This window comes from Pongo pygmaeus, chromosome 10 (genome assembly GCF_028885625.2).
Source record: "Pongo pygmaeus isolate AG05252 chromosome 10, NHGRI_mPonPyg2-v2.0_pri, whole genome shotgun sequence".
In the NCBI taxonomy this organism is placed as follows: Eukaryota; Metazoa; Chordata; class Mammalia; order Primates; family Hominidae; genus Pongo; species Pongo pygmaeus.
In genome coordinates, this window is record NC_072383.2 from 121153659 (window position 1) to 121167245 (window position 13587).

At 44.8% G+C, this 13587-nt stretch overlaps 1 protein-coding gene across 17 annotated transcripts in view; it reads right to left on the minus strand.

The window, feature by feature from the left end:
• CLIP1 (CAP-Gly domain containing linker protein 1) overlaps positions 1–13587 on the minus strand; it is a 149217-nt gene that overhangs the window by 114701 nt on the left and 20929 nt on the right. For 3 of the 17 annotated variants that reach the window (XM_054441818.2, XM_054441815.2, XM_063647135.1), the window contains exon 1: positions 6480–6548. The exons of 12 other annotated variants lie outside the window; for them this stretch is intronic. The gene's annotated coding sequence lies outside the window, so the exon portion shown is untranslated. Of the gene's footprint in view, positions 1–2025; positions 2220–6479; positions 6549–13587 lie in introns of those variants that run through there. 2 more of the 17 variants (XM_063647139.1, XM_063647137.1) reach the window with 1 other exon arrangement.

Genomic DNA, 13587 nt, shown 5'->3' on the forward strand with positions numbered 1-13587 from the left:
TCACTGTGCTGCCCAGGCTGGTCTTAAACTCCTGGGCTCAAGTAATCCTACTGCCTTGGTCTCCCAGAGTGCTGGGGTCATAGGCGTGAACCACTGCACCCAGCCCAGATGCTAAAGTTTGAGAACCACTGCTAAGTTATTCATCAAGAAGTAATCTGAGGTTCAACTTCTCAATGATATGGACATAAATCACCTACACGACTGACTTCCCCAACACCTCTACAGCAGCCTTCCTGCTTCCCCTCCCCCATGTTTTCAAGACTGGGGGTCCCCTTTGCTTCGAATGTCCTTTCCAAGTCTTGTGGTCTTCAGCTGCTGAAACTTGGCTCAAGGGCAAACTCAGGCATTCATCTGCCCCACAAAACTTACTCCAGTCCTTGCAATGAAAATCTGTTCATCCTTCCATTACCCATGGCAAGTCTGTGCCCCTGCAAAAGCCCCTTGCACACTTGGCCACGTGTGTAGCTCACAGATTTCACCACACTAGAAATCTCTCAAGGGAAGAAACTGTATTTTAGTCACCTTTATGTTTTACCCAGCACTTTATAAACAATGCTTACTAAATAAAATGAATGACAAAAATAGTCTCAAGTATTTAAATGACTCTACAAACCAGCCGGGGTATATCCAATACCAAACCGAAATTACAGCTGGTGCTTGCTACAGATGACAGAAAACTATATGACAGACATCTAAGCCCAAAGAATTTATAAAGGGCCAGGTGCAGTGGCTCACGCCTGTAATCCCAGCACTTTGGGAGGCCAAAGCGGGCGGATCACTTGAGGTTACGTGTCCGAGACCAACCTGGCCAACATGGCGAAACCCCGTCTCTAGTAAACATACAAAAATTAGCCGGGCGTGGTGGTACATGCCTGTAGTCCCAGCTACTTAGGAGGCTGAGGCATGAGAATTGCTTAAACCCAGGAGGCAGAGGTTACAGTGAGCCAAGATCGCGCCACTGCACTCCAGCTAGGACAGCAGAATGAGACCCTGTCTCAAAAATAAAAAATAAAAAAAGAATTTATAATGTAGTTGGAGAGTGATACAGTTTGGATATCTGTCTCCTGCTAAATCTCATGCTGAACTGTAAACACCAGTACTGGAGGGGGGGCCTGGTGGGAAGTGTTTGGGTCATGGGGGTGGATCCCTCATGGCTAGGTGCTGTCTTTGTGACAGTGAGCTCTTGCAGGGTGGGTCATTTAAAAGTGTGTGGCACTTCCTCTCACTCACTCTCTTTCTCACTCCTGGAACAGGCGCCATGTGACACGCCTGTTCCCCCTTTGCCTTCCACCATGATTAGAAGCTTCCTGAGGCCTCCCCAGAAACAGATGCTGCTATGCTTCCTCTACAGGCCGCACAACTGTGAGCCAATTCAATCTCTTTTCTAATAAATTACCCAGCCTCAGATATTTCTGGTTTTTTTTTTTTAAACGGAGTCTGGCTCTGCACCCAGGCTGGAGTGCAGTGGCACGATCTCGGCTCACTGCAACCTCCACCTCCTGGGTTCAAGTGATTCTCCTATCTCAGCCTCTCGAGTAGCTGGGACTACAGGCATGTGCCACCACGCCCAGCTAATTTTTGCATTTTTAGTAGAGGTGGAGTTTGGACATGTTGGCTAGTCTGGTCTGGAACTCCTGGCCTCAAGTGATCCGCCTACCTCGGCCTCCCAAAGCGTTGGGATTACAGGCGTGAGCCACTGTGCCTGGCATCATTTGCTTTTAAAAGTCACATAATCTTGCTTTCCAAACTATAATGTGACAAAATATACCTACACATTAACCCCCAGAATCCACTATTGACACCATTGACTGATACCACGGTTAGACCATTTTTTTTTCAAGTCAAGAACCATTTGTATAATGTTTCTCTCTCTTCTGCCGGATGAGGTATGAAAAAAAAAAAAGAATAAAATGTTTATCTCTAGAACTTAAGTCACTTCCAAAGAGTCAAAAACAGCTACTGCTTTGCTTGTACTCCCTCGAATATGAGAAGAGGGAGATCTACTTCAAAGCCCCAACTACGTACCAGGGATTAGGGATCCATGAACAGATTGCTCAGCCATACAATCACTTCTCTTCCTGCTCATTAAAAGGTTTACACTTCCGGCTGGGCGTGGTGGCTCACACTTGTAATCCCAACACTTTGGGAGGCTGAGACAGGCAGATCACTTGAGGTTGGCAGTTTGAGACCAGCCTGGCCAATGTGGCGAAATCTCATCTCTACTAAAAATACAAAAATTAGCCAGATGTGGTGACGGGCACCTGTAATCCCAGCTATTTAGGAGGCTGAGGCAGGAGGAATGCTTGAATCCAGGAGGCAGGGTTTGCAGTGAGCTGAGACCATGTCACTGCACTCCAGCCTGGGTGACAAAGCGAGACTCCGTCTAACAAAAAGAAGAACAAGGCCAGGTGCAGTGGCTCACACCTGTAATCCCAGCACTTTGGGAGGCTGAGGCGGGCAGATCACCTGAGGTCAGGAGTTCAAGACCAGCCTGGCCAACATGGTGAGACCCCATCTCTACTAAAAATACAAAAATTAGCTGGGCGTGGTGGCGGGTGCCTGTAATCCCAGCTATTCAGGAGGCTGAGGCAGGAGAATCGCTGGAACCCAGGAGGTGGAGGGTGCAGTGAGCTGAGATCGCACCATCGCACTCCAGCCTGGGGCACAGGAGCGAGACTTCGTCTCAAAAAAATAGTAATAAAATAATAAGAAGAACTTCATGTCAGCTTTAGGACATGAAAAATAAATGACATTTGGGATGTCAAATTTAGTATTCCTGAAAGTAGGACTATTCTTCCTCCCAACAACACAAAAATGTGTTCTACCCTCCATAAAGTCAAGATTTAGTATCTAGTGCGTTAGATACTGCCATAGCCTCAATGCCTGGAAAACACCAGCACTGGGGGATGTTTCAAATAGTTGGAACACCATTTGAATGCACCACCACCAGTCCATACAAGAATCACAAATGTTAGTTGTATTACTAATTCTAAGAATCCAAGCTCCTCATTTTCCTCTCAGATATCACTTCTTATCACTACACATTATTTGAACAGTAAATTACATAAAAATCTGTCTTCCAAGCCAGGCACAGTGGTTCACACCTGTAATCCTAGCATGTTAGGGGGCTGAGGTGAGAGGATTGCTTAAGTCCAGGAGTTGGAGACCAGTCTGGGCAACACAGTGAGACCCCCATCTCTACAAAAAAATACAAATTAACTGTGTGTGGTGGATCACGCCTATAGAGTGAGCTACTCAGGAGGCTGAGGCAGGAGAACGGCTTGAGCCCATGAGGCCAAGACTGCAGTGAGCTATGATTACACGACTGCACTCCAGCCTGGGCAACAGAACGAACCCCATCTCTAAAAACAAAACAAAAGAAAGAAGGAAATCTGAGGTTGGGTATACATACAGTTCAAGACCATAGCCTTCTCAAAACATAAAAATATGCTTTCTGTATTTATTCCTTTTAATAAACAATCCCCTATAACCTGCCTCATTAAGGTAAGAATATTTAAAATATCCACATAAGGAAAAAATTGACTTGTGGTAGAAGAGAGTGAGTGAGTTACCAGATCTTGAACGAAAACAAAACAGGACCCCAGCAATGAATCCCAAAGCTTGGTGGTGAAGTTAGTGCTGTACAACACTTCACACAAAGCACAAAGGGCGGTCACTGTTCCAGGAGCCCCAGAAAACCACCACGGCAAGCCGGCTCGAGAATCACTCCCGCTCTAATGCCCGCTACCACTCAGACCACATCTCAGTAACTACCCTTCCGTGAAGGAGATCTTGCAAGGTGAATGTGAATTCAAAGGTTAAAGATTCACTTCTATTCTCCCTAATAAGAATACATACTAAAAGCACAAAAATTGTTTTTTGTTTCTTTTTTGAGACAGGGTTTCATTCCTGTTGCCCAGGCTGGAGTGCAGTGGCCCACTCTCAGTTCACTACAACTTCCACCTCCCAGGCTCAAGCAATCCTCCTGCCTCAGCCTCTGGAGTAATTGGGACTACAGGCACACGCCACCATCCCCGGCTAATTTTTGTATTTTTAGTAGAGACAGGGTTTCGCCATGTTGGCCAGGCTGGTGTTGAACTCCTGTCCTCAAGTGATCCACTCACCTCAGCCTCCCAAAGTGCTGGGATTACAGGTGTGAGCCACCACACTCAGCCAGAAATGTTTTTAATAATGAAACTTGATCTAAAGCAGTTAAATATTGTCCCTGTGGCTAAAATTCACTGCAGATTGGCAATCTTGTTTTTTGGTTTTTTTTTTAGATGGAGTCTCACTCTGTCACCTAGGCTGAAGTACAGTGGCATGATCTCACCTCACTGCAACCTCCGCCTCCTGGGTTCAAGCTATTCTGCTGCCTCAACCTCCCAAGTCGTTGGGATTACAGGCATGTGCCACCACGCCCAGCTAATTTTTTGTATTTTTAGTAGAGACGAGGTTTCACCATATTAGCCAAGAGGGTCTCGATTTCCTGACCTCAAGTAATCTGCCCGCCTCGGCCTCCCAAAGTGCTGGGATTACAGGCATGTGCCACCATGCCCAGCCAGATTGGCAATTTCAAGTTCTTACAACTTTATGTGTACAGGACGGCTCATTTCTACAAAGCTATCTTAAAGACATCCCAGTTAAAGAGAGACATTTGAAAGGGCATACACCTAGTGGACCCACAAAGGGCTCTTAGTCTCTAAGAAAGTGTTTTAAGAGTCTAGATCTTGGCTGGGCACGGCGGCTCCCACCTGTAATCCCAGCACTTTGGGAAGCTGAGGTGGACAGATCACCTGAGGTCAGTAGTTCGAGACCAGCCTGGACAACAAGGTGAAACCCCCATCTCTACTAAACTACAAAAATTAGCCAGGTGTGGTGGTGCGCACCTGTAGTCCCAGCTATTCAGCAGGCTAAACCAGGAGAATCACTTGAACCTGGGAGGTGGAAGTTGCGGTTAGCTAAGATCAGACCACTGCACTCCAGCCTGGGCGACAGAGTGAGATTCTGTCTCAAAAAAAAAAAAAAAAAAGATTCTAGGTCTTATGTATTTAAGAAAATAGGGACATGTGACTGTTTCGGAGGGGGAAAAAAAACAGAGAACACACAGGGTAATGCTTTTAAAAGCACAGTCTACTTCAAAAAACAGGATGTGATGTCTCTCTGACACTGACATGCTTTATGGGTGCAAAGCAATAAGAAAATTATTATTTGGGAGGGGGTGCATCATCTCTCCACTTAAACTCACAGTCAAACTTAGAAAAAAGTTCCATTGTTTACGTACGCATTACTTAAATAAAAAATGAAAAGGGGCCAGGCGCGGTGGCTCACGCCTGTAATCCCAGTACTTTGGGAGACTGAGGTGGGCGGATCACTTGAGGTGAGTTTGAGACCAGCCTGGCCAACACGGTGAAACCCCGTCTCTACTAAAAATACAAAAATTTTAGCTGGGCGTGGTGGCACCTGCCTATAATCCCAGTTACTCTGGAGGCTCAGGCACAAGAATCGTTTGAAGCCAGGAAGTGGAGGTTGCAGTGAGTCAAGATTTTGCCACTGCACTCCAGCCTGGGCAACAGAGTGAGACCCTGTCTCAAAAAATAAAAATAAAAAAGATGGAAAGGGACAATTTATCAAGTGTTTGCACCCAGAATACAGAAACACAGGGTTTTCCAAGTTTTTATTTACTTGAAGGACAATCCTGTAGGCCAGGCACAGTGGCTCATGCCTGTAATCCCAGCATTTTGGGAGGCCAAGGTGGGCGGATCACGAGATCAGGAGATCGAGACCATCCTGGCCAACATGGTGAAACGCTGTCTCTACTAAAAATACAAAAATTAGCTGGGTGTGGTGGTGCGCGCCTGTAATCCCAGCTCCCAGGAGGCGGAGGTTGCAGTGAGCCGAGATTGCGTCACTGCACTCCAGCGTGGCGACAGCACGAGACTCCAGCTCAAAAATAAAAAAAAAAGGACAATCCTTTAAAAAGTTAATATTAACCCTCAGAGACTAGGTTTCTGAATATTTGTACGAATCAACACCTTTTCTTCCAACTCCAACTGAAACAGGTATAAACAGCACAAGGCAAAATAATCAAAAACAGATGGTGACAACTTCTCGATTGTGATGCATCTGAATTGAGACCTCTGGGTCATAAAGAATTTCTACCACTGATAACCTAGTCTAATCGTTTCAAACTGTTACTTTTTCACAGAAGAAAAAACTTTGTGTTTATTTGCAGAAAAAATTGATAGTAAATTCCATAGCAAATAGAGCCACTGATTAATCACATACACATAGTAAAAACACTTTCTACTCAACTATGGAGTTTTCTGCTTTTAAAAGTCCTGCCAGAGGATATTCACAATGATTTTCTCATCATAAGATCTCTTTCAACAAAATAAAGAGGGCCTGGGGTCAACGTCTTTACTTTTTATCTATAAGAAATTGAAGAAAATCAACACAAATCTAGAATATGAAAATAGTACCTCATGGTGTCTGTAGAATCGGGGCAGGCATCAGCTCATATCCTGCCAGAAGCTGGGCAAACATTTTGAACAGCCTGGCTGTGAGGTCATGACAATGACCTCACAAACAGGAATTCTGATGTTAGTCAGCCTCTGAGCTGAAACTTCACCACTTTAAAGGAATCTGGAGCTGATGAGTCAAGAAATGTCCTTTCTCCTAAGAAATTATCCTCCCATCTGAGATTAGCAGCATCTAATCTCAGTTTTCTCCATTGCTGACCAGCATCAGCAACACAGGTAAGCAGAGACAAGCAAGTCCACCTAAATAGCTGAACACCAGTCATGTACGCATATCTACATTACCTGCAAACTTCCGGTACGCAAGTTTTTATTTTGGTTCAGTTCCAAACACTTTTTCTTAGTATTCTTTACTGGACAATTGGGCTACATTTGAGAATCCCGGCCAGGTGCGGTGGCTCACGCCTGTAATCCCAGTACTTTGGGAGGCCAAGGCAGGCGGATCATGAGGTCAAGAGATCGAGACAACCCTGGCCAACATGGTGAAACCCCGTCTCTACTAAAAATACAAAAATTAGCTGGGCATGGTGGTGCATGCGTGTAGTCCCAGCTACTCAGGAGACTGAGGCAGGAGAATCTCCTGAACCTGGGAGGTGGAGGTTGCAGTGAGCTGAGATTGTGCCACTGCACTCCTGCCTGGCGATAGAGCAGGGCTCCATCTCAAAAAAAAAAAAAGAAAGAAAAAAGAATCCTGATAACTGAGTAGGAAATAAATCATAAACTTAAAATGTTACCCTTGCCATCCTAATAAACTATTAAGTTCACCAGCCCCAATATTTACCCTGTTTACTAAGGAGAAGTGGAGATTAAGATGTCTAAGTTCATTTTGAAAATGCCAAAAGAATAAAGCCTCGGGACAGCTCTGGAATAGCCCTGTGTGTCTTTGTGAGGAAAAGGCAGAATGGCCAGGCTGTCATTTCCTCCCTCTTAAGAGTTTTGGAGTTTACAAGCCAGCACAGAGTAAGAATTAGTGACATTTTATTCTTTCTGAGTGCTTAAAAATTCTGAAATTGAAGGGAACTGTAACAAGGACTCAGAACAATTATCTCAATGGAATCATTGGTAATTTTTATCTCTTGTGTTTTCTTGGGTCTCTAGAAATTTTATTTGATGAACAGATATGATTAATTTCATAAGTGGAAAAAAATTCTTTTGAGCCGCAGTAAAACGGCTTCAACCGAAAGAGTGAAGAAACAGACTCTACTGTGCTGCCTTCTCCACAGAAACGAGAGTGCAGTACAGCCAAGCCAGGATGGAAGTGAATACATATGGAGACGGTGAGAGGGTGGCTAGCTGTTCACCAAGACTTTTTTTTTTTTTTTTTGAGGCAGAGTCTTGCTCTGTTTGCTCTGTTGCCCAGGTTGAACTGCAGTGATGCACTCATGGCTCACGGCAGCCTTGACTTCCCAGACTCCAGCCATCCTCCCACCTCAGCCTCCCAAGTAGCTGGGACTACAGGCAGACACCACCACACCCGGCAAATTTTTTTTTCTTTTTTTCTGTAGAGATGGGGTTTTATCATGTTGCCTAGGCTGGTCTTGAACTCCTGGGTGCAAGCGATCCACCAACCTTGGCCTCCCAAAGTGCTGGGATTACAGGCATAAGCCACCGTGCCTGGCCTCTTTTTCTTCCTGGATTCACACCATATTTCCCAGCTCCCACTACAGTTCAGTATGATCACGTGACTGAGTTCTAGCCAGTGGAATAAGAGAAGTGTGTGAGGCGTGTGTGAGGCATGTGCCACTCTAGGCCTAGCCCAGAGGAACCTACTGTGTACAATCCCCCATGCTCTTTGCCCTTCCAATGGCTTGATGGAGACAAGCCCAGCAACCTCGAAAGCATGTACTAAAGACAACAGAATCAAAAGATGGAAGAGTTCAGGTGTGTGGCTCATGCCTGTAATCCCAGCACTTTGGGAGACCAAAGTGGGTGGATCATCTGAGGTCAGGAGTTTGAGACCAGCCTGGGCAACATGGCAAAAACCTCTCCCTACAAAAAAATACAAAAATTAGCCGGGCATGGTGGTGCACACCTGTAATCTCAGAGGCTGCAGTGAGCCAAGGTCACACCACTGCCCTCCAGTCTGGGCGACAGAGCCAGACTCCATCTCAAAAAAAAAAAAAAAAAAAAAAAAAGGAAGAAAGAAGTCTAGACACCTGAATCACCTCTCCCCATTTTCCCATCAGTAAATATGTATCTTAAACTTTTCCAAAACTGAAAATCAACTTGTCGGCCAGGCATGGTGGCTCACACCTATAATCCCAGCACTTTGGGAGGCAGGCCGATCACAAGGTCAGGAGTTCGAGACCAGCCTGGCCAACACGGTGAAACCCCATCTCTACTAAAAAAAAAAATACAAAAATCAGTCGAGTGTGGAGGCGTGTGCCTGTAATCCCAGCTACTCAGTAGGCTGAGGCAGGATAATCGCTTGAACCCAGGAGGCAGAGGTTGCAGTGAGCCAAGATCGTGCCACTGCAGTCCAGCCTGGGCAACAGAGTGAGACGCCGTCTCAAAAAAAAAAAACAAAAAAAAAGAAAATCAACTTATCAGTTTCAGCCACTGAAATAAGTGGGCTTATATGGTATAGTGGCAAGCTTATTTTATGTAATACAGTGGCAAACAGATAAAAACTTTGCTTAGAGCTTTGCATCATCTTGGCCAAGTAAATTCCTCAAATAAATTAATTTTAAGGGACCGGGCTTGGTGGCTCATGCCTGTAATCGCAGCACTTTGGAAGGCCAAGGCAGCCGGATCACCAGAGGTCAGGAGTTTGAGACCAGCCTGGCCAACATGGTGAAACCCTGTCTCCACTAAAAATACAAAAAAAAAAAAATTAGCTGGGCGTGGTGGCAGGTGCCTGTAATACCAGCTACTTGGGAGGCTGAGGAGGAGAATAGCTTGAACCCTGGAGGCGGAGGTTGCAGTGAGCCGAGATCACGCCACTGCACTCCAGCCTGGGCGACAGAATGAGACTCCACCTTAAAAAAAAAAAAAAATTAATTTTAAGGATGAGCCTCTAAGATTGAAATGCCTTATATCACAAAAAGCATTATAATGTGAATAATTAAAGTACTATATTTTAATAAAAGCAGAGACATTTTATTGGTAAGAACAAAGTATGTTTTTAAAACACACAAGTTTGGCCAGGCATGGTGGCTCACATCTATAATCCCACCATTATGGGAGGCCAAGGCAGGTGGATCACTTAAGTCCAGGAGTCTGAGAGCTGCCTGGGCAACATAGTGAAACCCCATCTCTAAAAAAAAAAAAAAAAAAAGTTTTTAATTAGCTGGGCATGGTGGCGCCTGCCTGGAATCCCAGCTACTTCGGAGACTGAGGCGGGAGGATCGCTTGAGCCCAGGAGATTGAGTCCAGCCTAGGCAATGTTAGCAAGACTTTATCTCTAAAATCTTTTTTTAAAAAAGTTTAAGAAAAAAAAAGACACTTATTATAGAAAATATATATTTTAATAAAATCTAATCCCCCTTCCTCCTGACCAGATATCCAAAAAAAAAAACCTTAAGCAATTTACAGAAACAAGAGGTTCCACAAAACAAGTAGTTCCCAAAAACAAGAATGGTGAAAATTACGTTCATACAAAAAGCAATAATATTCTTCATATTCTCATCTGATTTCTTAAGGTTATGTTTATTCCTATTTTTTAAATGTCATGGTTCAAATAAACAAAAAAGTATGAACAGAGAGCTGGACTGGGAAGTGAGACACCTAAATTCCATCCCAGTTGGATGACCCTGAACAACTCACATAACCCCTTCCCCAGCTCAGTATTCCCAACTTCAACCTGAGGACACTAAATAAGATCTGTTTCTAACTCCATACCTTCACAGTTCTAGTCCTGTTTTGGGTATCAAATCCAAATCCTGTAAGCAAAAGGTCAAGGATTCAGAAGTGAAAGGAAAGATTGTGGCTCTAACTTTTTGCCAAAGTAAAAAGTACAGACCTCTGCCATCAGTGAAGAAAGAACCCAGATCTGATAAGAGCTTCGAAAAGGCTCAGCACCTCCTGGCACACACACAGCGGCATCGCGTTGCCCCAAGAAAATCACATCTCTACACATCAGACCCTTTCCAGTCCATTTTGCCCCATCCACAAAATGAAAATGCCACTTTATTTGCTAAATCTAAAAATTCTGTTGGGAGGCAAAGGGGAGTTGAAGAATCTGCAATGAATTTAACCTGCCAGGAGAGGGAGTTTAACACCAAGCTTCCAGAAACAGGCTGCGTGGTAGCTACGAGGTCCAGAAACCCAGGTTTCAACGCGGCCCTGCTGCACGACCCAAGGGAAATTCAGCACCAGGTGGGTGAAGTGACTTACCAGTGCACAGCCGCACTCGCAGACTTCGGAGCCCCCACCTAATTCTAAAATGCTGTATGTCCATGAACCTAATAACAGAAGGTCGGGGAGAGAAGTTCTGGGAGCAACGGAAATCTATCTTAAGATAAAGATGTTTCTGAGGCTGATTTTTCAAGTCAAACTTGAGAGAGAAATTCAAACGCTATGTTCTCATATCATATTCCTGGGTTTGGGAGGTTCATTCACAGCTTAATCCTGTCCCCTGAAGTCACGGTTACGTAAGTATGCTGTGTCACTTGCTGTCCCCACCCCCAACACAGGAGATGCAGTGTAACCTGAGCTGCTCGGCTTGAGCCACTGAAAACACTTACACAACACTGGTACCTTTCCAAATTGACTTGTTTCCCCTAAAGAAAGGGCAAGCTATTTGATTTTCTTCCTTCCACTTCATTCACATTCATATTTCTGTATATACAGAAGAGACTGAAAAAGACAAATAAGATTGAAGGGCATTTGCAAATTTTCTTCAATTCTTGAGTAAAACAAAAAAGTCAACTATCCAATGTCATGGAAAAGCAACCAAAAAAAAAAAAAAATGTATGGGCCTGCTTAGCCCCAATTTAAAAACATCACATCTCCTGGCTGAACTGAGCTTAAGGTCCTTGGACGGACTTCATTTCCCATGTACTGGCTGTTTCTAGAGCCAGGCCCCATACGCTACTGCCACGCGCAGCACACTGCCACACAGAAGGGCTTTGGGGGCACATGGGAAATGGCTCTCCAAGAACACAGGAGACACATCAGCAGTCTCTTGTGACTACTCTTCTTGCCCTGTCTTCCTTCTCTGGACTACTCCAGCTACTGGGCAGGCTTCGATTATGGAATGATGACTCACACGCATTCCTGTCTTGTTTGCATATCATGCTATGACTAAGTTCCATGAGATTTGATTTGTCTTCGCATCCAAAGAACCTAAAAAAGTTTGATACACAGTAAGAGTTCAAAAAAGTTCTCAAGTGAGTCAACAGCAAAACAAGAATCCATAAAATTATGCAAAATGATGCGATTTTCAAACTAAAGCATCAAGTAACTGTATCTTACACTCTAAACACTTGATAAACACAGAAGCATTACAGGGTTTCCCGACTCTGGATTCTTTTTTTTTTTTTTTTTTTTTTTGAGACAGAGTTTCACTCTTGTCGCCCAGGCTGGAGTGCAGTGGCGCGATCTCGGCTCACTGCAACCTCCGCCTCCCAGGTTCAAGCTATTCTCATGCCTTAGCCTCCCAAGTAGCTGGGATTACAGGCATGTGCCACCATGCCCAGCTAATTTTGTATTTTTAGTAGAGACAAGGTTTTGCCACGTTGGTCAGGCTGGTCTCAAACTCCCGACCTCAGGTGATCCGCCCGCCTTGGCCTCCCAAAGTACTGGGATTACAGGCATGAGCCACCACACCTGGCCTGGATCCTTTTCTAAAAAGTGGGCCAATGAAGGGTGGGTATGGTGGTTCACACCTGTAATCCCAACACTTTGGGAGGCTGAGGTGGCAGGAGGCTTTGAGCCCAGTAGTTCAATACCAGCCTGGGGAACTTGGTGAGACCTCATCTCTAATTATTAATTAACAAATTAATTTAAAAAGTAGGTCAATGGGCCGGGCACGGTAATCCTAGCACTTTGGGAGGCCAAGGCGGGCAGATCACTTGAGGTCAGGAATTCAAGACCAGCCTGACCAAAACGGCGAAGCCCCATCTCTACTAAAAATACAAAGTTAGCCAGGTGGCGTGGCGGCACATGCCTGTAATCCCAGCTACTCGGGAGGCTGAGGTAGGAGAACTGCTTAAACCTGGGAGGCAGAGGTTGCGGTGAGCAGAGATAGAGGCATTGTATTCCAAAAAAAGTAAGTCAATGAAGCTATGGGCAAACTGTTCAATTCCTACCTACATTGAGTGCTATTTAACAGGTATGAGTCTCGGCTGGGCATGCTGGCTCGTGACTGTAATCCCAGCACTTTGGGAAGCCAAGGTGGGAGGGTGACCTGAGGTCAGGAGTTCAAGACCAGCCTGACAGACATGGTGAAGCCTGTCTCCACTAACAATACAAAATTAGCCAGGTGTGGTAGCACATGCCTGTAATCCCAGCTACTCGGGAGGCTGAGGCAGGAGAATCGCTTGAACCTGGGAGGTGGGGGTTGCAGTGAGCTGAGATTGCGCCATTGCACTCCAGCCTGGGCAACAAGAGCAAAACTCCTTCTCAAAAAAAAAAAGGTGTGAGTCTCAAATTAGATAATTATATTTGTTGACACTATTATGCTTTCTAGACCAGCACTGTCCAGTAGAAATATAATGCAGTACAAATGTATAATTCTGAATTTTCTAGTTTCTGTATTTTTAAAAATGAAAAAGAAACAGGTGAAATTAATTTTCATGATATAGTTTATTTAGCCCAATAGATCTAAAATATTATTTCAAAATGTAATCAAGGGCTGGGCACGGTGGCTCATGCCTGCCCAAGTGGAAGGATCACTTGAGTTCAGGATTTCAAGACAAGCCTGAGCAACATAGTGAGACTCCATCTCTACAAAATTTTTAAAAATTAGCTGGGTGTAGTGGAACACACCTGCGTCCCAGCTGCTCGAGAGGCAGAGGTGGGACGAATGCTTGAGCCCAAGAGTTTAGTTAGAAGCTGCAGAGCGCTCTGGTCATGCCACTGCACTCCAGCCTGGGCAACAGAGCAAGAC